General features: G+C 47.4%; 1 protein-coding gene and 2 pseudogenes across 2 annotated transcripts in view; all 3 read right to left on the bottom strand.

The window, feature by feature from the left end:
* GLB1L2 (galactosidase beta 1 like 2) overlaps positions 1-25,222 on the bottom strand; it is a 1,156,973-nt gene that overhangs the window by 2,442 nt on the left and 1,129,309 nt on the right. The gene's annotated exons all lie outside the window — the stretch shown is intronic.
* On the bottom strand, positions 4,863-4,981 carry LOC147732413 (5S ribosomal RNA; annotated as a pseudogene).
* Positions 9,024-9,142, bottom strand: LOC147732412 (5S ribosomal RNA; annotated as a pseudogene).

Genomic DNA, 25,222 nt, shown 5'->3' with positions numbered 1-25,222 from the left:
AATTTAGAAAACAGTGCTTGTGTAAGCCAGATCGGAATGTTCATAAATAAGTAAAAAAAATCCAGGCAAGATCACCATCTTTTGTATGGCGATCCTATTCGCCAGGGACAAAGGCAGTTTGATCCACCTGTCTACCTGTTCTTTAAATTTTGTTATTGCTCTGCCATAGTTCTCACGAACCACCGTCTCTGCATTCCGGTGTATCCATACACCAAGGTATTTCACGGGTCAGTCCGCCATTGTAGCGGAATTCATAGTTGGACTGTGTTGTAGCTAGTGTGAGTGGTATGACCACCAATTTGTCCCAGTTGATACTGAGTCCTGAGTAGCGTTCAAACTTAATGTACTCCCTAATGAGTGGGTTTAAACTTGTGTCCGGATAGCGGGAGTAGAGAAACATATCATCGGCATATAATGATATGCCGACTGGCGAAGTTGGAACTGGAGAGCGGCTTTAGGGTGCTTTTGGCGAATTTTATAGGCTAATGGTTCTAGTGCTAATGTAAAGAGGAGCGGCAAAACCGGGCACCCCTGTCTGGTTCCGTGATTTACATTAATCGGGTCAGATGTATTCCTGTTTATTCGAATGCGCGCACTGGGTTCGGTGTACAAAAGCGCAATCCAACGCAAAAAAGGTTCTGGGAAACCCAAATGTTAGCGTCTATATTGCTAAAGACAGTGGGCGATAGGAGTCGCACTTAGCTGGGTCCTTGTCTGGTTTGGGAAGAGTAATTAATAGCGCCTCTCTCAATGAGGCCGGGAGCATAGCATCCTCGTAGGCCTCTTCATACATCTTGCGGGATTAGCAAGTCTCAAAATTCTTTGTAGAATTCCCCAGGGAGTCCATCCATGCCGGGAGCTTTATTATTGGGGAGGGAGTTAATCACCTCTTTTATCTCATCTTCCTTGATGTGATGGCAAAAATATTCACAACAGTCGTTTGTGTAGAGTAGAGGCGGGTATAATATTCTGCAAAGTGATCTAAAATCGATGGGGTGTCAGGTGTAAAATGGCCTTGCATGTTTGGTATTTGTGTTATATATGCAGACTGATGTGCAGGTCATATTCTGTGTGAGAGTGCACGTCCTGGTCTTCCCCCTCACCAGCATTTCATGCAGTGTGCCTGCGTGAGATATATTTAATATCATCATCTGCGAATCCATGATAGGTGTCAACTTTCTGCCTGATGTCTGCTAGTATCTTGGGGTTCTGCGTGGCCTCAAATTCTGTCTCTAGCTGTTGAATATCCCTTTCTGTCATAGACAATTGCTGTTGGATGTCTTTCAAGATGCCTGCATGCTTACCAATACAATGACCCCTGTTAGTAACCTTAAAGGTCTCCCATAATGTTTTCGCGCTACTGACATCCTGGATTCAGATCAAAGTATTCTACTATAGCCTGATGTAGCTCAGAGCGAAATATTCGGACAAGGAGTGCGCCCCGTTGCAGACGCCAAGTAAACTGATGAGGATTTTGGGTAGGGATGGCAAGCGCTAGACAGTCAGGTGCATGGTCCGACAGTGTACTGGTCATGTGATATATCAATGTTGTCCATGTGCTAACGTCTTGTGTAGCTAGCCAGTAGTCTATTCTTGACCATGTATTATGCGCTGTGGATGTGCAAGTGCCCTCCCTGGGACCTGGGTGTCTCAAACACCATAAATCAATCATTGCGCATTCAGCCATACCTTCTCTGAGCGTCTTTGCCGATTGTCTCCCATATCGTTCATTGCCTGTGGACCTATCCAGAGCAGGATCAAAGCATGTGTTAAAATCCCCACCCCATATTATGGCTGTGGATGGTAAATCACACAACGTTGCCTATATGTGAGCAACAAACAGTGAATCATCAGTTTTCGGGCCGTATGGTGTGACTATTGTTAAAGCAGTACCTCCAAAGTTGCCCTAGACTATAATGTATCGCCCCTGATCATCCTTGATGGAATTAATAAGTGTGAAGGGGGTGCCGCGTCGGACAAGGAGCATCACCCCACCTATAAAAACAACATCAAGCTGTTTGTTGAATCACACCATTAAGTGAAAATTCAAGGTATGATAATACCAAACAAAGGCTTTCAAAGAAAGAACAAATAAATCAATACTGCCCACTGGTGTGCAATCCAGTGGGAAAGAGAAAACACCCCCCACCATACCGACCATCCAAATTTGGAAATGGATGGTATGATAACTTCTCAACAGAATCTATGTTTAAAAAAATATATATATATATATATTTTACAGAGTTTTATATAGCGCAAACTTGACCTGAAGGTATTGGGTATCAGAGCGCGCCATGCTAAGAGGTTTGCTAAGTCCCGACATAAGTTGAGATAGTGATCGCCGGTATGTATATTACCAGTACTGATAAATGGAATAACCCTTCATTCATAGGTCATTCACAGAGTGGGGAGTATGGGCAGGGAGTTAATGAATCTGCGGCTAGACTGTCTGTACCAGATATTAAGTTACCAAAGGTAAATAATCTTTACATCTGATACAAACATCTGGCTACAGATTCCTTAACTTTTGAATTAAATACCATAGCTATACCTCACTGGAGAAGGGTCTGCAAACTATTCCTACAAAAGTTCACAAAGAGAACCAGCCGGTCACAACTCACAACCGACCAAATGTACATAGGAACAGCAGAACAAGAATCTGGCTCTTAACAGAATCCATGATCACTGTCACAGAACATATAAATAAAAAACAACCCTACAAGCCCGAGAGAATCAGCCCTTGAAAGGAAAGGGGAAAACCCCTAAAGAAACACCTGTCAGTTAACAGACATCATCCTCTATCCCCAAAGGGAAAAATAACGTGTTGGACAAAAGGACCGAGTGCAAGACAAAAGTCAATTATCCAAATTCTTCACAAAAACCAAGAAAAAGGCTGTCCTGATAAAATCCAAAAGAAGAACTCTCAGAACTCATTCCCTTATACCAAGATGAATGAACTCCAAAAGAAAGATGACCAATACTACCTCCATGGTATAGAGAATTTTGTTTGAACAAAATGACCACTCGAAGGTAACATTATGCACTGAAGAGAGACTAAAATGACACTAATAGGTTTGAATTTAATATTGATCTTCATCAATGATGACATTTGTAAAAAAGTTTTGCCAAACGTGTATAACCTTAACATATACATGATGTATATAAAATTGTTTCACAACAGACTCCGAGTGGTGTGACAACACAGAGCATCGCTGGCCCACATTTACTGCAGGACCACGGGTATGTACAAAGCCTGCACCTGCATGGCTTTCAGTGTCATGGTCCGAAAGTCTGACATGACTCGGAGCTGTTGGCACATTCGAAATACCAAGGCAAGCGAAAGAAGAAAAGAGAACACACCTATTAGTGCAGTATCAAAACATTAAATAAGGAAAAGATGAAACATTACAAGGAAATAATATATAAAATGAATCCTTGTTAGCAACAAGCGCATGCTAAAAGCATAATTGATGGAGAGAATGCAGAACAATGTCATACATTCACCCCAGTTCAGAGATCTGGGCCTAAATCCATATTTATTTTCCTTACCATGACATTCCACCTTGAACCCAGCCATATGCAAATCAGTTTTGACCCTGTGCCCAATGGGAAAAGTCCAGCCCGAACTGCCAGGCCAGGTCCCCCATGGACTGGAAACAAGCATCCTAGAACAAGTTTCGTGGAGTCACCCTTCATCAACCAGGATAGCTTGACTCCAGTGGCATGGAGAGCACGGGACAGATTAAAGATGCAGACACCCGCCTGCAAGCACTGTGCACTGTTCCTTGGAAAACTATATTCCACTGGTTATATAAAAATTCTCAAACAATAGACTCTGTAAATTACTTCTTCAAACATTCATTTATCTTGAATCAATACAATCATTGTAAAGAAAACAATTACATCGTTGTTTCTATAAATGTGGTACATATTCATACATGTGTACTTTTTCAATATATCGCCATCTGGATTTATACACTGGTATATCTTTGCAATCATCAGTTCATATTACCAGTAATACAAAGATCAAAAATGCAATTAATTAATTATCATATAGCTTAGATTTCAGGAAGTCCGGAGCCCAATGCATTTATGGGAATATGTTTTCCCTGCGTCAGGGGCAGTTTCCTGTATTAAATCTCCAAAACACGTCTTCACAAACGGTGTGATCATGCAGTATAGTTCGTTGGACCACTTTCGCCTTAACAGTAATGAAATGTAGATATAATGACAGAAGAACCGTGGAGTGTCAATGTAGACTGTATTACGTCTCAATGCCTATCCTTGCCGAACGTCCATCTTGCATGTGGGGATTGTTGCAGAGTTACGCAAATGTCTATATGACAATTCTCATTACAGAAAATGTAACTCGCGCTCCTGATTTACAGAAGCAACACGAGCTGCCGAAGATACTGGCGACTCACGGGTGCTGAATTTCCTTGTCAGGAGAGCACGGGACCCACATCTGGGCATACCCATCCCACTTGGGGTGACAAACGCAAAAAGAACAATTGATGAACAGAATGCAGAACAATTTCATACATTCACCCCAGGTCAGAGATCTGGGCCTAAATCTACAGTTAGTTGCTCACCATGCCATTCCAGCTTGAACCCAGCCATATGCAAATCAATCTTGCCCCTGTGCCCAATGGGAACAGTCCAGCCCGAACTTCCAGGCCAGGTCCTCCATGGACTATAAACAAGCATCCTCCGGTTTCAGGGTTTCACCCCATATCATCCCGGATAGCTTGACTCCAGTTGCATGGAGAGCACAAGCGCATGCAACAACTATTGTGATACAAAACACAATTTGATCACAAGTCCCCAGTAAGAAGTAACAGCCATGATTTCTAAAGATGAAAAGTCTACAGCACATGGTATTCCTAGGCGGTCTTCCATCCATGTACTAACCAGGCCTGACCCTGCTTAACTTCTGAGATCAGACGAGATCAGGTGCTTTGAGGGTGGTATGGCCATAGGCCCAAGGACTTTTAAAACATAGAGAAAATAGATACATACTCAAAAAGACAGGTAATATATAACCTCCAGACAGATGCAAAAAGCATTGCGGTAGAATAACAAGAAGAGATTCCTATAAAGCCTAAAAACTCCAACCATAAACAGTATGACTGAAAACAGGCAGGAAACTGCAACTAGAAGTCTCCACATCGGATTGTGTCCGACTCTACCTATCACACAGCATAAGATACAAAGTTCTCCCATCATGTTCTAGGAATTAACAAACAAATTAACTATCCTCTCCCATAGAGAAGGCCACTAACTCATATCTTCCAACAAATACACCACAAACTCCGAGTTTACTCGCACAATTTTCCAAAAAGTGAAGCACATTAAATAAAAATGTAGATTTGCAGTCCGCTCAGAAAGAGAAACAACCTGCACCAAAAACACATATTCCAAAAGGACTTCAATGAAGAATGAACCAAAGAACGTGTATTCAAAAGAATACAAAGCATAGGCCCTGAATCCATCAGCACCATAATAAATATGCAGGCCACAAGAGTAGCGAGGACATACTACGCTGATTAATGAGTAAAGACCAGAGCGTCCCTATAAACCACACTTGCCACTGGCATAACAACATGTCCCTATTAGGCATGGGCGGATTTTGCGGATTGGCAATCCGCGGATTTGCGAATTTGCGGATTGCGAAAATCCGCAAAATCTGCGAATCCTCGCGGATTTTTTTTGTGTGTGTTCGCACGGGTTTCAGCAAGTTCGCGAGGGTTTTGTACAATTTCGCAAATTGCGAAATTGTACAAAACGCTCGCGAACTTGCAGAAACCCGTGCGAACACAATGTGCCTACTCATGTATGTGTCTCTTGTGTGTATAAAAGGTCAGAGAAAGATCAGTTCAGCAGATGAAGAGAAAGAAGCTCCTGGTCACAGGAACAGCACGGGTATTGCGCTCGTGAAAGTCAAGGATGCAAAGTCTATCCAGCATCACAGCTGATTTTCCACGGTAGATTTGGGAAGAAGGCACACCTGTCCAGCCTCGACGACGCTCACGATTGTTTTTGGGCTAATGAATGAGCCACTGAATTTGAGCATCAACTAGTTCGAGGGACCATGTGTGTGTTACTATGCAATCGCCCCGAAGGGCGCAGGGGTCCCTTGAGTGAGCTGTAACTATTTTACAATGGCGCCAGCAAGCTGCCAGCGCCGTTGTAAAATAGTTACAAAGTTAGCTTGCACAGGAAGCACTTAGATAAAATAAAGCAGCACCTGCTTCGTTTTATCTAGTGGTTCCTGTGCAAGCTAACTTTGTAACTATTTTACAACGGCGCTGGCAGCTTGATGGCGCCATTGTAAAATGGTTACACGAGTGGGGGTTCAACTTTTGAACCCGTTACGTCCGCGGATTTTTTTTTGCGGATTTTGCGGGAAATCCGCAAAATTCGCGGATTGCGGATTTCCCAAAAATCCGCAAAATCCGCGGGCGTAACGGATTTCCCGCTCATGCCTAGTCCCTATGAGAGATAACAAAAGGTCGAAACCATGCACATATGACATACTGAACTGCTGGTAATCCATCGAGCAACAGAGTAGTTCACTCTGTCACCCAGATGGAGTAAACCCTGTCAGCAGAACTCTAAATCAGGCCTTGAATAAAACTTTTACAGTCTGTTTCAGTACAAAAAAAAAAAAAAGGTTGCCATCTGTGTACAATGCACCTTTGAGATAAGGAATTTAATTTGGGATGATGCACGAGTTACTTACCTTCGGAAACGATATATCTGTAAGAAACAGTAGTTAGTGTTAGATTCCCTACCTTAGAATATCCCCAGGCGCCAGACTGGATGCGGAAATGTTTCCGTAGCAGGACCCCTGCGTGTCGGTAGGCGTCATCTATGGCTCCGCGTCTGTCGTCCACGTCGTGGTCGCCGGGATGACGTTGGAGTACTTAGACGCCGCCCTCGCGCGCTGACGTCAGTTATTGTACATAGCTTTCCGCGCCAGAAACGCAGAGCCATGACAGAGACTGACACTGGTGCCATGAAACTAGGACCCTGAAAAGGATGACCCTAACCATAGATATCGGTTCGCAGAACGGGGAAGATGGGTGGGGCCGTAAGGAATCTAACACTAACTACTGTTTCTTACAGAAAGATGACCAATACTACCTCCATGGTATAGAGAATTTTGTTTGAACAAAATGACCACTCGAAGGTAACATTATGCACTGAAGAGAGACTAAAATGACACTAATAGGTTTGAATTTAATATTGATCTTCATCAATGATGACATTTGTAAAAAAGTTTTGCCAAACGTGTATAACCTTAACATATGCATGATGTATATAAAATTGTGTCACAACAGACTCCGAGTGGTGTGACAACACAGAGCATCGCTGGCCCACATTTACTGCAGGACCACGGGTATGTACAAAGCCTGCACCTGCATGGCTTTCAGTGTCATGGTCCGAAAGTCTGACATGACTCGGAGCTGTTGGCACATTCGAAATACCAAGGCAAGCGAAAGAAGAAAAGAGAACACACCTATTAGTGCAGTATCAAAACATTAAATAAGGAAAAGATGAAACATTAAAAGGAAATAATATATAAAATGAATCCTTGTTAGCAACAAGCGCATGCAAAAAGCATAATTGATGGAGAGAATGCAGAACAATGTCATACATTCACCCCAGTTCAGAGATCTGGGCCTAAATCCATATTTATTTTCCTTACCATGACATTCCACCTTGAACCCAGCCATATGCAAATCAGTCTTGACCCTGTGCCCAATGGGAAAAGTCCAGCCCGAACTGCCAGGCCAGGTCCCCCATGGACTGGAAACAAGCATCCTAGAACCAGTTTCGTGGAGTCACCCTTCATCAACCAGGATAGCTTGACTCCAGTGGCATGGAGAGCACGGGACAGATTAAAGATGCAGACACCCGCCTGCAAGCACTGTGCACTGTTCCTTGGAAAACTATATTCCACTGGTTATATACAAATTCTCAAACAATAGACTCTGTAAATTACTTCTTCAAACATTCATTTATCTTGAATCAATACAATCATTGTAAAGAAAACAATTACCTCGTTGTTTCTATAAATGTGGTACATATTCATACATGTGTACTTTTTCAATATATCGCCATCTGGATTTATACACTGGTATATCTTTGCAATCATCAGTTCATATTACCAGTAATACAAAGATCAAAAATGCAATTAATTAATTATCATATAGCTTAGATTTCAGGAAGTCCGGAGCCCAATGCATTTCGGGAATATGTTTTCCCTGCGTCAGGGGCAGTTTCCTGTATTAAATCTCCAAAACACGTCTTCACAAACGGTGTGATCATGCAGTATAGTTCGTTGGACCACTTTCGCCTTAACAGTAATGAAATGTAGATATAATGACAGAAGAACCGTGGAGTGTCAATGTAGACTGTATTACGTCTCAATGCCTATCCTTGCCGAACGTCCATCTTGCATGTGGGGATTGTTGCAGAAATACGCAAATGTCTATATGACAATTCTCATTACAGAAAATGTAACTCGCGCTCCTGATTTACAGAAGCAACACGAGCTGCCGAAGATACTGGCGACTCACGGGTGCTGAATTTCCTTGTCAGGAGAGCACGGGACCCACATCTGGGCATACCCATCCCACTTGGGGTGACAAACGCAAAAAGAACAATTGATGAACAGAATGCAGAACAATTTCATACATTCACCCCAGGTCAGAGATCTGGGCCTAAATCTACAGTTAGTTGCTCACCATGCCATTCCAGCTTGAACCCAGCCATATGCAAATCAATCTTGCCCCTGTGCCCAATGGGAACAGTCCAGCCCGAACTTCCAGGCCAGGTCCTCCCTGGACTATAAACAAGCATCCTCCGGTTTCAGGGTTTCACCCCATATCATCCCGGATAGCTTGACTCCAGTTGCATGGAGAGCACAAGCGCATGCAACAACTATTGTGATACAAAACACAATTTGATCACAAGTCCCCAGTAAGAAGTAACAGCCATGATTTCTAAAGATGAAAAGTCTACAGCACATGGTATTCCTAGGCGGTCTTCCATCCATGTACTAACCAGGCCTGACCCTGCTTAACTTCTGAGATCAGACGAGATCAGGTGCTTTGAGGGTGGTATGGCCATAGGCCCAAGGACTTTTAAAACATAGAGAAAATAGATACATACTCAAAAAGACAGGTAATATATAACCTCCAGACAGATGCAAAAAGCATTGCGGTAGAATAACAAGAAGAGATTCCTATAAAGCCTAAAAACTCCAACCATAAACAGTATGACTGAAAACAGGCAGGAAACTGCAACTAGAAGTCTCCACATCGGATTGTGTCCGACTCTACCTATCACACAGCATAAGATACAAAGTTCTCCAATCATGTTCTAGGAATTAACAAACAAATTAACTATCCTCTCCCATAGAGAAGGCCACTAACTCATATCTTCCAACAAATACACCACAAACTCCGAGTTTACTCGCACAATTTTCCAAAAAGTGAAGCACATTAAATAAAAATGTAGATTTGCAGTCCGCTCAGAAAGAGAAACAACCTGCACCAAAAACACATATTCCAAAAGGACTTCAATGAAGAATGAACCAAAGAACGTGTATTCAAAAGAATACAAAGCATAGGCCCTGAATCCATCAGCACCATAATAAATATGCAGGCCACAAGAGTAGCGAGGACATACTACGCTGGTTAATGAGTAAAGACCAGAGCGTCCCTATAAACCACACTTGCCACTGGCATAACAACATGTCCCTATTAGGCATGGGCGGATTTTGCGGATTGGCAATCCGCGGATTTGCGAATTTGCGGATTGCGAAAATCCGCAAAATCTGCGAATCCTCGCAGATTTTTTTTTTGTGTGTTCGCACGGGTTTCAGCAAGTTCGCGAGGGTTTTGTACAATTTCGCAAATTGCGAAATTGTACAAAACGCTCGCGAACTTGCAGAAACCCGTGCGAACACAATGTGCCTACTCATGTATGTGTCTCTTGTGTGTATAAAAGGTCAGAGAAAGATCAGTTCAGCAGATGAAGAGAAAGAAGCTCCTGGTCACAGGAACAGCACGGGTATTGCGCTCGTGAAAGTCAAGGATGCAAAGTCTATCCAGCATCACAGCTGATTTTCCACGGTAGATTTGGGAAGAAGGCACACCTGTCCAGCCTCGACGACGCTCACGATTGTTTTTGGGCTAATGAATGAGCCACTGAATTTGAGCATCAACTAGTTCGAGGGACCATGTGTGTGTTACTATGCAATCGCCCCGAAGGGCGCAGGGGTCCCTTGAGTGAGCTGTAACTATTTTACAATGGCGCCAGCAAGCTGCCAGCGCCGTTGTAAAATAGTTACAAAGTTAGCTTGCACAGGAAGCACTTAGATAAAATAAAGCAGCACCTGCTTCGTTTTATCTAGTGGTTCCTGTGCAAGCTAACTTTGTAACTATTTTACAACGGCGCTGGCAGCTTGCTGGCGCCATTGTAAAATAGTTACACGAGTGGGGGTTCAACTTTTGAACCCGTTACGTCCGCGGATTTTTTTTGCGGATTTTGCGGGAAATCCGCAAAATTCGCGGATTGCGGATTTCCCAAAAATCCGCAAAATCCGCGGGCGTAACGGATTTCCCGCTCATGCCTAGTCCCTATGAGAGATAACAAAAGGTCGAAACCATGCACATATGACATACTGAACTGCTGGTAATCCATCGAGCAACAGAGTAGTTCACTCTGTCACCCAGATGGAGTAAACCCTGTCAGCAGAACTCTAAATCAGGCCTTGAATAAAACTTTTACAGTCTGTTTCAGTACAAAAAAAAAAAAAGGTTGCCATCTGTGTACAATGCACCTTTGAGATAAGGAATTTAATTTGGGATGATGCACGAGTTACTTACCTTCGGAAACGATATATCTGTAAGAAACAGTAGTTAGTGTTAGATTCCCTACCTTAGAATATCCCCAGGCGCCAGACTGGATGCGGAAATGTTTCCGTAGCAGGACCCCTGCGTGTCGGTAGGCGTCATCTATGGCTCCGCGTCTGTCGTCCACGTCATGGTCGCCGGGATGACGTCGGAGTACTTAGACGCCGCCCTCGCGCGCTGACGTCAGTTATTGTACATAACTTTCCGCGCCAGAAACGCAGAGCCATGACAGAGACTGACACTGGTGCCATGAAACTAGGACCCTGAAAAGGATGACCCTAACCATAGATATCGGTTCGCAGAACGGGGAAGATGGGTGGGGCCGTAAGGAATCTAACACTAACTACTGTTTCTTACAGACATATTGTTACCGAAGGTAAGTAACTTGTGCATCTGAAAGACACAGGTTAGTGTTAGATTCCCTACCTTAGAATAGATACCCCAGCAATACCAACCCCGGTGGTGGGTCTGCGAACCAAAATCACACCAGAAAGTCCTGGAGAACGGAATGGCCGAAAAAGCCATCTCTCCGGACTTGGCTGTCCAGGTAGTAGTGTCTAGCAAACGTGTGCAGCGAGGCCCACCTAGCTGCCTGACAGATGCCCTGCAAGGGGACTCCCCGACCCAGGGCAGTAGTAGCCGCCGTGGCCCGAGTGGAATGGGCCCTCAGCCCAACAGGGGGCTCCTTTCTAGCCAAGGAGTAACAGACTTTGATGCACAACACGACCCACCGAGAGATGGTCCGTTTGTGCGCCGCACGTCCCTTCTTTGCGCCCACGTAACCAACAAAGAGCAGGTCGTCCACCCGGAACTGGCGTGTGCGATCAAGGTAGAAGGAGAGCGCACGTTTCGCGTCCAGACGGTGGAGTCTCTCTTCCTCTTTCGAGGGATGCGGAGACGAAAAGAAGGTGGGCAAGGTGATGGACTGCCCGATGTGAAAGACCGTAACCACCTTGGGCAGGAAAGAAGGATGCGTTCTTAAAACAACTTTGTCCGGATGGACAGAAAAGAAAAGGAGGCTTAGAAGATAGAGCCTGGAGCTCACTCACCCTCCTGGCAGAGGTGATGGCAACCAGGAATGCAGTCTTAAGAGTCAGAAGACGAAGAGGGCAGTTGTGAAGTGGCTCGAAAGGAGCGCAGATCAGATAGGTTAGAACAAGGTTCAAGTCCCACTGAGGCATCACAAAAGGAACAGGAGGAAACATGTGCGTGATGCCCTTCAAGAATCTATTAACAACAGGGGACTTGAAAAGAGAAGGCTGATCAGGAAGCCTCAAGCAGGCAGAAATTGCAGAGAGGTAGCCCTTAATAGTGCCCAGAGCAGAGCCCTGCTGGGCAAGAGAAATAAGGAAGAGGACAACCTCTGAAAGGGGGCAGAGAGAGGATCCACAGCTTTTGTGTGCACCATGCCACAAGTTTGTTCGACCTGCAGGCATATACCGATTTTGTGAAGGGACGCCTGGCTGCCAGAACCACATCACAGACTTCAGGAGGCAAGTCAAATGGCCTCAACTGCCGCCGCTCAATCTCCACGCATGGAGGTGGAGGCTGGACAGGTTCGGGTGGAGGACCGTCCTCTGCTGCTGCGACAGAAGGTCTTCCTGAAGAGACAGACTAATCGGGGGATCGACTGACATGCTGAGTAGCTCGGGATGCCAAAAGCTTGGTGCCCAGCCTAGAGCCACAAGAATGACTTAGGCCCGGTCACGCCTGATCTTCTTCAGAACTCTGGGCAGAAGTGGTATAGGCGGAAAGGCGTACAACAGACCGCAGCTCAACGCGTGACGAAAAGTGTCTCTGAGCGAGTGCCACCTTGGAAATTCCAACGGGCAGAACTGATGACATTGCGGGTTCTCTTCGGTGGAGAATAGATCTAACCAAGGCTCTCACCACTGCTGAAAGAGGCCTTGCACCAAGTCCGAGTTCAGACGCCATTCGAGATCCATCATGCACCGGCGGCTGAGTTTGTCCGCCCTGACGTTCAGGGAACCTGCCAGGTATTGAACCACCAGGGTGATGCCCTGGTGTTCCAGCCATGTCCAGAGGCGCAAAGCCTCCTGACAAAGGGTCCACGACCCCACCCCGCCTTGTTTGTAGCAGTACCGCATGGTAGTGGTGTTGTCCGTGAACACCTGCATTACACATCCCCTGACAGAGGGAAGGAATGCCTTTAGTGCAGGCCGGATCGCCCGCAGCTTCAGAAGGTTGATGTGGAGCCGGGTCTCCGCCAGAGACCAGAGGCCTCTGATCTCCCTCTTCCCCATTTGGCCCACCCATCCCAGGAGGGACGCATCCGTCACCACTACGTGCTCCGGTTGGGGTAGGGAGAGAGATCTGCCGCTGACCCAATCGCGGTTTGTGAGCCACCACTGCAACTGTCTTGCAGTGCTCTCCGAGATCCGGACGTGGTCGGACAGATTGCCCTGATGCTGTGCCCACTGAAACTTCAGGTCCCACTGCAGAGCCCACATCCGCCACCTGGCGTGATGCACCAGAAGGATGCAGGAGGCCATCAGCCCGAGGAGCCGCAGCGTCAATCTGACCGAGACTCGGGATAAAGGCTGAAAGATCGGAATCAGAACCTGAATATCCCGAACCCGCTGTTCGGGGGGATAAACCCGAAACTGCTTTGAGTCCAGAACCGCTCCGATGAAAAGGAGCTTTTGAGAGGGGCACAGATGTGACTTGACTTCGGCACGTTGATGGAGAACCCCAGTGAGTGCAGGAGGCCGGCCATAGTCTGGAGGTGGGAGACGACTGTCTGGGGCGAGCCCGCCTTCAACAACCAATCGTAGAGATAGGGGAAGACTGAAACCCCTAATCTGCGCAGATGAGCTGCGACCACCGCCATTACTTTTGTAAACACCCGTGGGGCGCTGGTAAGGCCGAAGGGGAGCACGGTAAACTGAAAGTGCTCGTGGCCTACCGTGTACCGCAGGTAATGCCGTTGGGCCGGCAGGACGGGGATGTTAAAATATGTGTCCTGCAAGTCCAACGCTACCATCCAGTCTTCTGGGTCCAGGGCAGCTAGGGCCTGAGCCAAAGTCAGCATCTTGAACTTCTCCTTTCGGAGGAAGACGTTGACGCTCCGTAGGTCCAAGATAGGGCGTAGGCCTCCTTTACCCTTCTTGGGTACCAGAAAGTAGTGGGAATAGCAACCACGTCCTACTTCTAGCCCATGAACGCGCTTGACGGCCCCCTTGGCCAAGAGGGCCGTAACTTCCTCCTGGAGAAGTCACAAGTGATGCCCCGACATGCGGTGGTACTGCAGTGGCATGGCTGGAGGGGTCGCCTCGAAGGGGAGGGAGTAGCTCCTTCGAACGATTTGGAGCACCCACCTGTCCGATGTGATGGAGCGCCAGTGAAGAAGGTGATGGCGAACCCTGCCTCCCACTGGCGTTGAATGGGCCTGAAAATTCGGACATGGGGGATTTTGAGGCAGATGCTGCGGGTGCCGTTGTGGACTGACCTTGCCGGTGTCCCCTGGCACCGCCACGGCGGTTACCACGTCTGTGACTGCATTGAGGTTGGTTCTGCGGCCTGTGGCTAGCTGGACGTGAGGGGCGCCCCTTCCTTGGCCACGAAAGGGACGAAAGGCAGAAGTTTGCAGGCGTTGGCCGAGTCCCAAGAACTTGGCCGTAGCCCTGGAGTCCTTGAAACGCTCCAGCGCACTGTCCGCCTTGTCGCCAAAGAGGCGGCAGCCATCAAAGGGCATGTCTGTAAGGGAGGCTTGGACATCACCCGAAAAGTTGGTGGACCTCAGCCAGGCGAGGAGGCGAACCGCCACCGTCGTTGCAATCGCCCTGCCTAGTGAGTCCGTGCTATCCAGTCCATACCGAATGGAATTGCGTGCTGCATCCCTTCTCTCTGCAAGGGCTTGGGTAAGCTTTGCCTGGACCTCCGCCGGGAACTGCGGCAACACTTCCGCGACCTTATCCCACAAAGAGTGGGAGTAACGGCCCAAAAGGCAGGCAGTGTTGACAGACCACAACCCCAAACTCAGTGAGGAGAACAGTTTCTTGCCAAACTGATCGTACCTTTTGGATTCCCGATCAGGAGGGGCGGTCGGGAATGCGGTCTGGGAGGTTGAGTCCTGGATCACCAGGCTCTCAGGGGTGGGGTGATTGGACAGGAAACTGGGGTCGCCCGGAGCCGGGCGGTGGCGACGGGCCACGTTCCGATCTACAGGGAGCCCTGTAGAGGGTTTGGACCAGGTGCCCAACAGACCGGCAGTGAGGGCTTCGTTGAACGGCAGGAGAACGGCTTCAGCACCTCAGTGAGGAGGTTAGTCCTCACGGTCGTGACTGGGAACTCAAGAGCCAAGGCCTTGGCTGCCCTAGGCAACACCACACTGTAAGCAGCCCCCTCCTCCGTAGCCACGGTAGGAGGGGAGACAAATCCAGTGTCTGGCGAAGTGTCCAGACCACTGGCCTCCCCCAGTTCGTCTGCCCAGTCCTGGCTCAACTGGCACTGCAGTGCCAGAGGGTCCTCAGACCCCTCCCAATCCCCCTCGTCATCCATCTCCTGAAAGTCAGGAATAAATGATGGAGCCGGGTCGTCGGTGAAAGGCTCACCAATCAGTGTCGAAGACGGCGCCGGGCGGTGCAGGTCCGACTCCGGATCCGGACCCGGGTGGGGATCGGAGATGTCGCCGCCAGGGGACGGTGTCGGGGGAGACACCCTTGGTGACAGCGCAGGCGGAGGGGTCGTAAGGTCGACCGGCGTTGTCACGGATCAAGGCCTGGATCCTGAGGAACTCTGCGGCATCGGAATCTGAGTCGTCGATGGAGCCGGGGCCGAAGCACCCGACGGCGCTGGGGCCGGAGCCACCGGCCCGCTTGGGCTTCCAGTCGGACCTGCGGGGCCCGAAGGCACCTCGGCGGGACCCGACGGAAGGAAGCGTGACCTCATGGCCATGAGGAAGGCGCTGATATCCTCTGGCGTTGCGTGTAGCCCAGGGACCGGCAGGTGTGGAGCTGGACGAGGCGCTTTCGGCTCCGGCGGAGCTGCGTGGGTGGTGTCGCCCGAACCCCGGCATCGTCGCGCGAGCGTCGGGGAGTAGTCAGAAGAGCGATGTCGCTTCTTCGACTTCTTATGCCTCGACTAACCTGAGGACCTGGAGCCCAACGAGTGGTGTCGACTCTGCGAGCTGTGATGACTGTGGCCCCGCGACCGGTCCCTCGACCTCCTCCTGGACCGGGACCTCGAGCAGCGCGGGCCGACTGCCGGATCTTGAGGCGCTTATGGGACCGCTCCCTCCAACGTCAAGGCCCGGCAGTGCCAGAGGGTCCTCAGACCCCTCCCAATCCCCCTCGTCATCCATCTCCTGAAAGTCAGGAATAAATGATGGAGCCGGGTCGTCGGTGAAGGGCTCACCAATCGGCGTCGAAGACGGCGCCGGTCCAACTCCAGATCCGGACCGGGGTGGGGATCTGGGACTACGCCGTCCGGGGACGGTGTCGGGGGCGACACCCTTGGTGACAGCGGAGGGGTGGTAAGGTCGACCGGCGTTGTCACGGATCCAGGCCTGGATCGTGAGGAACCCTGCGGCGTCGGGACCGGAGTCGCCGACGGTGCCAGGGCCGAAGCACCCGACAGCACTGGGGCAAGAGCCACCGGCCCGCTTGGGCTCCCAGACGGACCCGCGGGGCCCGACTTGTCATCGTGGTTGGCCCTGAGACAGTAAAGGCACCGACGGTGGGGGTCGGTAACGGACATCATGCGGTTACAGTCGTCGCAGGGTTTGAACCCGGGCATCCCTAATGGCACCGGAGTTGAGAATCGACTCAAGAAGATCCAAAAGAGATTGAAAAAGTTAGTCAAAAATTGACTAGGAGTACTGCTCTTTCCAGATCTGCGCTTGCTGGTGCGGAAAAAAGAAGAACTGACATCAGCGTGCGAGGGAGGCATCTAAGTACTCCGACGACATCATCCCGGCGACCACGACGCAGGACGCGAAGCCGCAGACGCCTACCGACGCGCAGGGGTACTGCTACGCAAAACTTTCCGGATCCAGTCTGACGCCTAGGGATATTCTAAGGTAGGGAATCTAATACTAACCTGTTTCTTTCAGATTGAGTACTTCTGAAATTCAAAATAGTCCCTTATGTATTACAGAGAAAGCACACCACAGGAGGCGGAATGATATGCCACAAAGCCAATAGCATGAGGTGAGAGAGCAATTCAGCGTTGTGAGGAGCCAAAGCCTAAGTCAAAAGAATTGGTACCAATACGTCTTGCAACCAGATGCACTATCAACCTAGCCCAAAAAACAATAATCAAAACGTTTAGCTTTTTTTTTAAGCAAAATAAAACAGAACCTCTGTCGCATTAAGGCCAAAGGTGTCTGCCCCAGTCAGAGGTTTCCCACGGACACCATCATTTAGTTCTAAACTGAAGTCAAAGTTAGGAGTTGCAATTCAAGCTTCCCGAAAGACAGCAATTGTGTGTCTGCTTGCATGTATGGAAAGGGGCCGTGGATATGAATCTGATGAAACTGGTTAAAGAAACTGTGTTTATAGTTACATCGCTTTTTATTGTTCATCATGTGATGCTCATCATGCATTACATTACAGTAGCAAGCAGTGCCTTCAATTTATTAAAGAGGATACCAGAGTAGATAGAAACTTTGTAGCCAGGCCCTGCCCACTTCTGAATAAAATATTTATGACACAGAGGGCCCAATTATGCATCTAGCACACGTATCCCCAATTGGTATAGTGTGGCGCCCAATCACAAAAGGTCTGTGATCCCATACCATAATCTTCGAGCTAATATTGAAATCATAAAATGCTTCCCTTTGAAAAAGGGAAAGCTGGTAGGAGGGGAAAAAGCACGGATCAGTATGAACATGTTAGAGCAAAGCACCAGCATCCCTCATGCTTTAACATGCTGAGCATATCCATGCCCAAAAAGTGACTAAATTATGTCTGTCCCACTCAGCATCTGATTCTGAAGACTGACACGGGTTAAACATGAGCTGGACTCCAGCTTGAACCGCAATTATGTGAACTGGTGTCTCCCCGTGTGCCTGGTAAAACCTGGAGGGGAGCGTGCTCTGGACGGGCGGTCCCAATAGCCAGATAACACCTGAAGGAATAAGGCAAAGACCGGGCCCTTGGTGAGGCGGCGGTCGACACAAGCAACACCCAAGAGCTGAGTTATGGGCCTAATGGTGCTGGGATTGGTACTGGCTGTCACCTTTATCCAAAGGTGACTTCATGGAGACCAGCACAGGGCCTGAGGCCTACCCCCGGCCTGGTGGGAGACGGGACTCTGCTTCACCAGGAAGTGGCTGAATGTAAAGGGTCCCAAAGGCCGCAACAAGAGTTAAGTGCCTTACAGACTAGGTACAGAGAGGAAGATTGACTTCCCTGCTGATGGTAGGACAAAAATGTAGGGGCGAGTCAGGGCCTCTTGGTCCCCTACGTTGTTGGCACACCAGGTCCAGAGGCAGAGGGTTCCCCATGGGACCTAATGAGGTTGGGTCTTTTCGTGGGGCTCCCATACTTGAAAGGGCACGGGGGTCACAGGTGGCGGCCTGTTGCAACTCTTGCAGCAAAGCAAAACTGACTGGTTTACTGCAATGTCAGGACTAACCAGCAGAGGAACAATCCGAACCATAGGTAAAACAGGGTTCACAAGTGCTCCCCTCAGTGCAAACACTGCAAGCTATCCAGAACTCTTGTTCAGGTCTGCAAAACAATATAGACACCTTAGAAAAGTGGATTATAGAGCAAGGGGAATGGAACAGATGGCAGACTAGTTGAAAACAGAGGTGCAGGACTTGATAATGACAGTTAGGTGCTGACCGAGTTGACCCCACATGAAAAAGCAGACTGGAAGAAGCTGAGAGGATATCCCAGAGAAACAATGTTTGCTTCCTGGGCTTTCCAGAAGGCCAAAGGTCACTCAATGGAACTGTTCCCAGAGCAATGGACAACAGCTTTCCAAGCCAAAAGGGCTCTCCGCCTTCTTCTCTATAACAAGGCCTACAGGGAACTTGCCCCTCTGCCTACTCCTGATCCTTGGGGCCTGGAGGCACGCCAGAGGGAGCCAAAAGAATACCAGATATATGCAACATACACTATTTAAAGGCCTTGATCTGGTCTGGCATTGCCAATGGACCCAGGAATTCAGGCTGGACCGGACCGTGCTGAGGTATCGGTTCTGTGGCGGGGGGGATCGGGCAAGAGACTGTGGGTTACCCCAACATTCGCATGACTTCTATTAACGAGAGGGTCCGGAAGAAGGAGAGTCTTGCATCAATATCTTATGTTTCTTCTTTGACTTCAAATAACATGATGTCTTGGAGAGGGACAGAGACCTTTATCGAGAATGGCCTCGAGAGCAGGCACACGTATGAGTCCTCAAATTAGACTGAGACCGGGCATTATGTACTTTACTACAATGCTCTGTGATGCAGAGCTCGGACTTGGAGTCTTGAATGGCCTTTGGATTCATCTAAGCAAAGCCATTGCCCAATTTGAAGTTATGCGAGTAGCCATACACCAAAGAGACCTTGTGAGGTCCATCAATGAACTATGAGTATGGCAATCCTTGCACACTTCGGATTTAGGTTAAAAAAGTTCTGTCAGACAGTAGAAACATTGTAGTGAGCTGTGGATCTGCATCAGAGGGTGCAGAAAGAAAGGAACTGACATCGACACACAGAGGTGGCAGTTATATGCAGCCCCGATGTCATTACCAGAGCAGAAAAACCCGCCATGGAGCCGATGACACCACCTACCAGCGCCCAAGCAAATTGTTGAGACACGGCTGACTTTAGGGAAAGGGCATCAAGCTTGGGGGAGGGGTGTTGTGTTTTTAAATATTTTAAGGGTGTAAAAGCACCTAGTGCTGAGAAAATTGTCAGGATACCTATGAAGATTAATGTACCTGATAGAGATCAGTGTTGTCTGGTGGCAGCTTTGACTCATTATAATGTAGTGAAATGGTTCAGATGCTTGCTGCATTTAGATCATAGAATTGTACTTTTTGTAGATAGCTCAGTGGGATACTGATTTTGTCCGAGAGATCCTTTTTTTACTTGCAGTTCATAAGTTACAACCCTAATATAGCACAGTGGGCTGTGAATTGTCACCAAAGAGATGCATGCAAACTTCAAGGTGTAGGTTACAATGTTATGTTTTTCACCTGTCTTTCATTATGCTAATGTTGCTACAAAGGTTTGTTTGGGTAGAAATAAATTCTTATTAGGAAAGCCAACCCTAACCAATGTATCACGTTTTGAACCCCGAGTTTGTGCTTCTCCAGACGAATATACTGCCTACCAGCATAGCTGACAAGAGACTCCTACACCTTATAGTCCTCTTTGTCTTATGTAACACTTCCTATGCACTGATGTACACAAATATAATTCATTGTCTTTGTATGTGTGATGTAAAGGGCTCTAAGTGTTAAAGCAAACAAAGGGCTCTAACATCCTACACTGGTAAGAATAGCGCTATAAAACAAATCAAAAACCGGTGAGAGAGGAGCTATTGAGAGATTAGGGGTACTGTTGGAGGGTGGTAGGGAGGGAAGCTGTGGAGAAGGAGGTCACTGGGGGAGCGCCAACAAAAATGTTTGCAGTGGGTGCCCCCATCGTTAAATCCAGTCCTGTGCTGAGAAAAACTCTCCGCTCCAGTCTGGCACTTGGGGGTATTCACAAGCTGAGGAATCGGGGGCTAGAAGTTCCATCCGAAATATGTTTTTGTAACAAAAGGTCTGAATACAACTGCCTAGAATATCAGTGGTTTTCTAATGAAAATGCTTCATTTGAATCGAGACTAAATGTAATGAGAAATGATTCTTCCTGTTTGCTGTTAGAGTTTTGTTTTCAATATTAAGTCTGGAAACCCACACTTTTTTATAATTCCTTTCTGTTCTTCCAATACCCTCATCAGTTGCTATCCCGTTCACTTCTTATTACAGAGCTTCTCCCTGCCTTCTCCATCCAAAAGTCATGCTTCCCATGACTTCCAGAATGCACATTCTTTGTATTTTGTCATTTTTAGTATTTTCGGGCTTTTTTTGCTATATTTTACAAAGCATTTCACCCCCTTCACTGGCGATTTTCCCAACGCATTCTAACTCGAAGCCTTCAGTTTAGACTGATTAGAATAGAACCAACTCATTGGAACTGATCCCTTTACAGTCACCAGCAGTGAATTAAAAAGCTGACTTTTGGTAGACACCATGGTCACCTGCCGCCATCTGCTGAGTCAAGTAGGAATTACAACCTTGTCATTTAACATTAAAATTTACCATTACTATAGATAGAGTATTTAGCTATTCGCGCTTGATGTTTTTTAACATATAAACAAGCTGTTACGATAGCTATAGTAACGATCCCCTTAACAATGCACGAGCTTACACTTACTTTAGACCGAAAACAAACATTATTTTAAAGAGGCGAAGGAGTCGGTAACCAAGGAATAAAAAAGGTTTATTCAAGGTCCATATAATGGGCCACTGGTGCTCAATAGTACGTCCTGCTCCAACCAACTCCAACCGCTTCTCCACCCTCCAGTTCAAACCTATTACATATGTACATTCCAAGTGAGGTAAATACATTTCACATAACAATATGAAACCATTGTAACAAGTAAAGAAGGCATAACTTTATTGGGATAGAGAAATGTGAACACACCACATGTCCCTTTTTTATTTTTTATAAACAAGCGCCAACTAATGCTTAATAAAAAGAAAATAACTCCAACACATAATCATCAAATCTCTTAGGAACTTTAACAACCCTCTTTTGCAGAGAGGAATTTCCCGCAACAGAATCACCCTCTTCAGCACACACCTCAAAATGATCCCCAACCTGTTCTCGAACATTCTCATTGTAACACATCGAGGAATCACTCTAACCAGCAACATCACAAAACAAAGTACTATCAGTCTCCACACTCTCCTGTTAAAAAAAATCCTGCCCAGGCTGGAGTACAATTGCACTCTTGTTCCACCACCCTTTGTTTTTAAATAGAACAGCAGAATCAGAAACTCTTTCCACTAGGAAAGGTAAAGAAAACTTAGAAGAGCCTTTAGCATGCTGAGAACTCGTACCCAATCACCAACTTCAACCAATTTGAATTTAACCTTCTGACAAGCATCATTGTAAGTTTTACCAGAAGTATGAGACACAATCAAATTGTCTCTTGCCTTCGCAATACTACACGCAAAAGACTGACTTTTACTAGTTTTAACAAAATCAGGTGTCACAAGGGTTTTGCATTGTCTACCTCTCATCTCTCATCTACCTCTCATCAAAACGTAAGAAGACACACCAGTACTTGAACGATGCGTAATATGATAACTCCAAAATTTTTCCTTCAGAAATTCAAACACATACAAATTGCTCTCCAACGCAGAAAGAATCCCTTCCTTGAAAAATCTATTAGCCCGCTTCACTTGACCATTGGCCTTCGGCCAATACAAAGGTGCCTTTTCTGAACAGACCCCAAACTTTTTGAGAACATTCTGCATCTTAGCTGAAACATCGGACGGACATGCAACGTCGGAATCCAGGAGAAGGCACTGGAATGAATCATCTCCTTCCTCGACTGAAGAACACAGAGAGTCCGCCTACCACCGTACAAGTCAGAGGCCACCGAAGTCATCTGCGGCGTCCCTCAAGGATCCTCGCTGAGCCCCACCCTCTTCAACGTCTACATGAGCCCCCTCGCGGCCATCGCACGCCAACACAACCTCAACATAATCTCCTACGCCGACGACACCCAGCTGATCCTCTCCCTGACCAACGACCCCGCCGCCGCCAGAGCCAACCTGCACGAAGGGATGAAAGATGTAGCCGAGTGGATGCCGACCAGCCGCCTGAAACTGAACTCAGACAAGACGGAGGTCCTCATCCTGGGCTCCTCGCCCTCCGCCTGGGACGACTCCTGGTGGCCCCCCGCCCTGGGCACCGCACCCAAACAGACGGACCACGCACGCAACCTGGGCTTCATCCTGGACTCCTCCCTCTCCATGACCAGACAAGTCAACGCTGTCTCCTCGTCGTGCTTCAACATCCTGCGCATGCTACGGAAGATCTTCTGGTGGATCCCCACCGAGACCAGGAAGACTGTCACCCAGGCCCTCGTCACCAGCCGACTGGACTACGGCAACGCCCTCTACGCCGGAACCACCGCCAAGCTCCAGAAGAGACTCCAGCGGATCCAGAACGCCTCAGCCAGACTCATCCTCGACATCCCACGAAACAGCCACATCTCCGGACATCTGAGAGACCTGCATTGGCTCCCCGTCAACAAAAGAATCACCTTCCGTCTCCTCACCCACGCACACAAAGCCCTACACGATCAAGGCCCGAGCTACCTCAACAACCAAATCAACTTCTACGCTCCCAAACGCCACCTCCGATCAGCCAGCCACGCCCTCGCCGCCGTCCCCCGCATCCGAAGAGCGACAACAGGAGGAAGGTCCTTCTCCTACCTGGCCGCCAAGACCTGGAACTCCCTCCCTCCCGACCTGCGCCTGACCCAAGACCACCTCTCCTTCAGGAAGAAGCTCAAGACCTGGCTGTTCGAGCAGTAACGCCCCCCCCCCCCCCCCCCGCCCAAGCGCCTTGAGACCCTACGGGTAAGTAGTGCGCTCTATAAATGTCTTTGATTGATTGATTGAAACAAACTGCATCCCATTATCAGACATAATAACCTCAGCTGCTCCTTCCAGCTGAAAAGTCTTATCTAAGAAAAAACAGCCTTATCAGTATAAGATTGCTCAACAAAAGCATATAAAACCACTTCGAAAAGTTGTCAAAGACCACAATTAAAAATCTACTCTCTCTGCCTAAGCAATTGTAAGGACCAAAAAAAATTAATGGAATTCTTTTCCCAAGGTTCCAAAGGTACCTTTTGAATGCTTAAAGGTTCAGTAGACACCTTCCAATGTTTGTCTGAACGATTATCCACAAAACGTTCGACAACAGCCTCCTTTCCAGGCCACCAATAATGCAGCTTAAGTAATCTTTTAGTACCAGAAACATCAGAATGTCCAGAATAAGCTCATTTGACAAGTTTATTCCTAATGCCAGCAGGAGGGACACATAAATCATGTCTCAATAACATGTTATTCTCAATAGGAAGTTAATTAGGAACTTGAGCAAAACTTTGAAAACAAGCTCCCAAAAATTTACTAGGCGGCCAACCATTAACCAGAAACTGTTTGACATTGGTTAAAACTTGATCCTCATCCAAAAGTTCACACCATTCCTTCTCTGAAATGTCAGTATCACAAGAACCAAGGGCATCCACCACAGCTACCATACATTCATGATGATCAACAATCTCTTCTTCCGACTCTTCTGCAGGAGGAAGCGTAGACAATTAGCTGTTACATTCTTCCCTCCTGAAATGTGCATTATTTCAAAGTTAAATTCCTGTAGATGTGCAATAAGTCTTACCAACCTAGAAGCAGCATTACTAGGCCTTACACCATCCATCATATACACAAGGGGTTTGTGGTCCGTAACCAGAACAAAAGGTCGTCCTCACAAAAAGTTTTTAAACTTTTCCACAGCCCACACACACACTAAGGACTCCTTTTCAATCGTGCTACAGTGTTTCTCAGCCCCTCTGATGCCTCTAGAAATGAAAGAGATAACTCTTTCCTTTCCTTCCACGAATTGGGTAAAAACCACCCCCAAGCCAATAGCGCTGGCATCCACAGTGGCACATGACTTGCCATTAGGATCGAAGGCATTGAGACCCAGTGCCTGTGCAATGAGTTTCTTGACTTGATGTAGTGAATGAGCCACTATAGTGGTCTGATGATCTGTGATGACCCTCGATCACCACCATTGTGTACTGACTTTAGTGTGCTATGTTACTTTAGCCTTAATGTAGGATGGTCTTGCATTAGAATAATTTTGCCAAAGAATAGAAGGTATGGGATGTCAAGGTGCAGTGTTGTTGGTGATGGTGCACACATGTGCTCCATAGCGGATACTGAGGGATTAAGTGCATAGTGTATTTGAGTTAGGTGAATTATGACTTTAGCCTATTGGCTTTGACGTGGTTTAATATCATTCTGTTTTCCAAGTAGAAGAGGCCTATGCTTGAATTATGACTTTAGCCTATTGGCTTTGACTTGGTTTAATATCATTTTGTTTTCCAAGTAGTAGAGGCCTATGCTTGAGCAACTCCATATTCTAAACTGCAGCCATCTTCTGAGCCTCTGTAGGCGAGAGGTTAAATTTGAGATTACATGTGTTGTTCACCGGCAGTGAACCAGAGCAGACCATTTCTTATCAAGAGGAACATGCCTTC

This window comes from Lissotriton vulgaris, chromosome 2_1 (genome assembly GCF_964263255.1).
Source record: "Lissotriton vulgaris chromosome 2_1, aLisVul1.2, whole genome shotgun sequence".
Classification (NCBI taxonomy): Eukaryota; Metazoa; Chordata; class Amphibia; order Caudata; family Salamandridae; genus Lissotriton; species Lissotriton vulgaris.
This window is presented reverse-complemented; position numbering and strand designations above follow the sequence as displayed.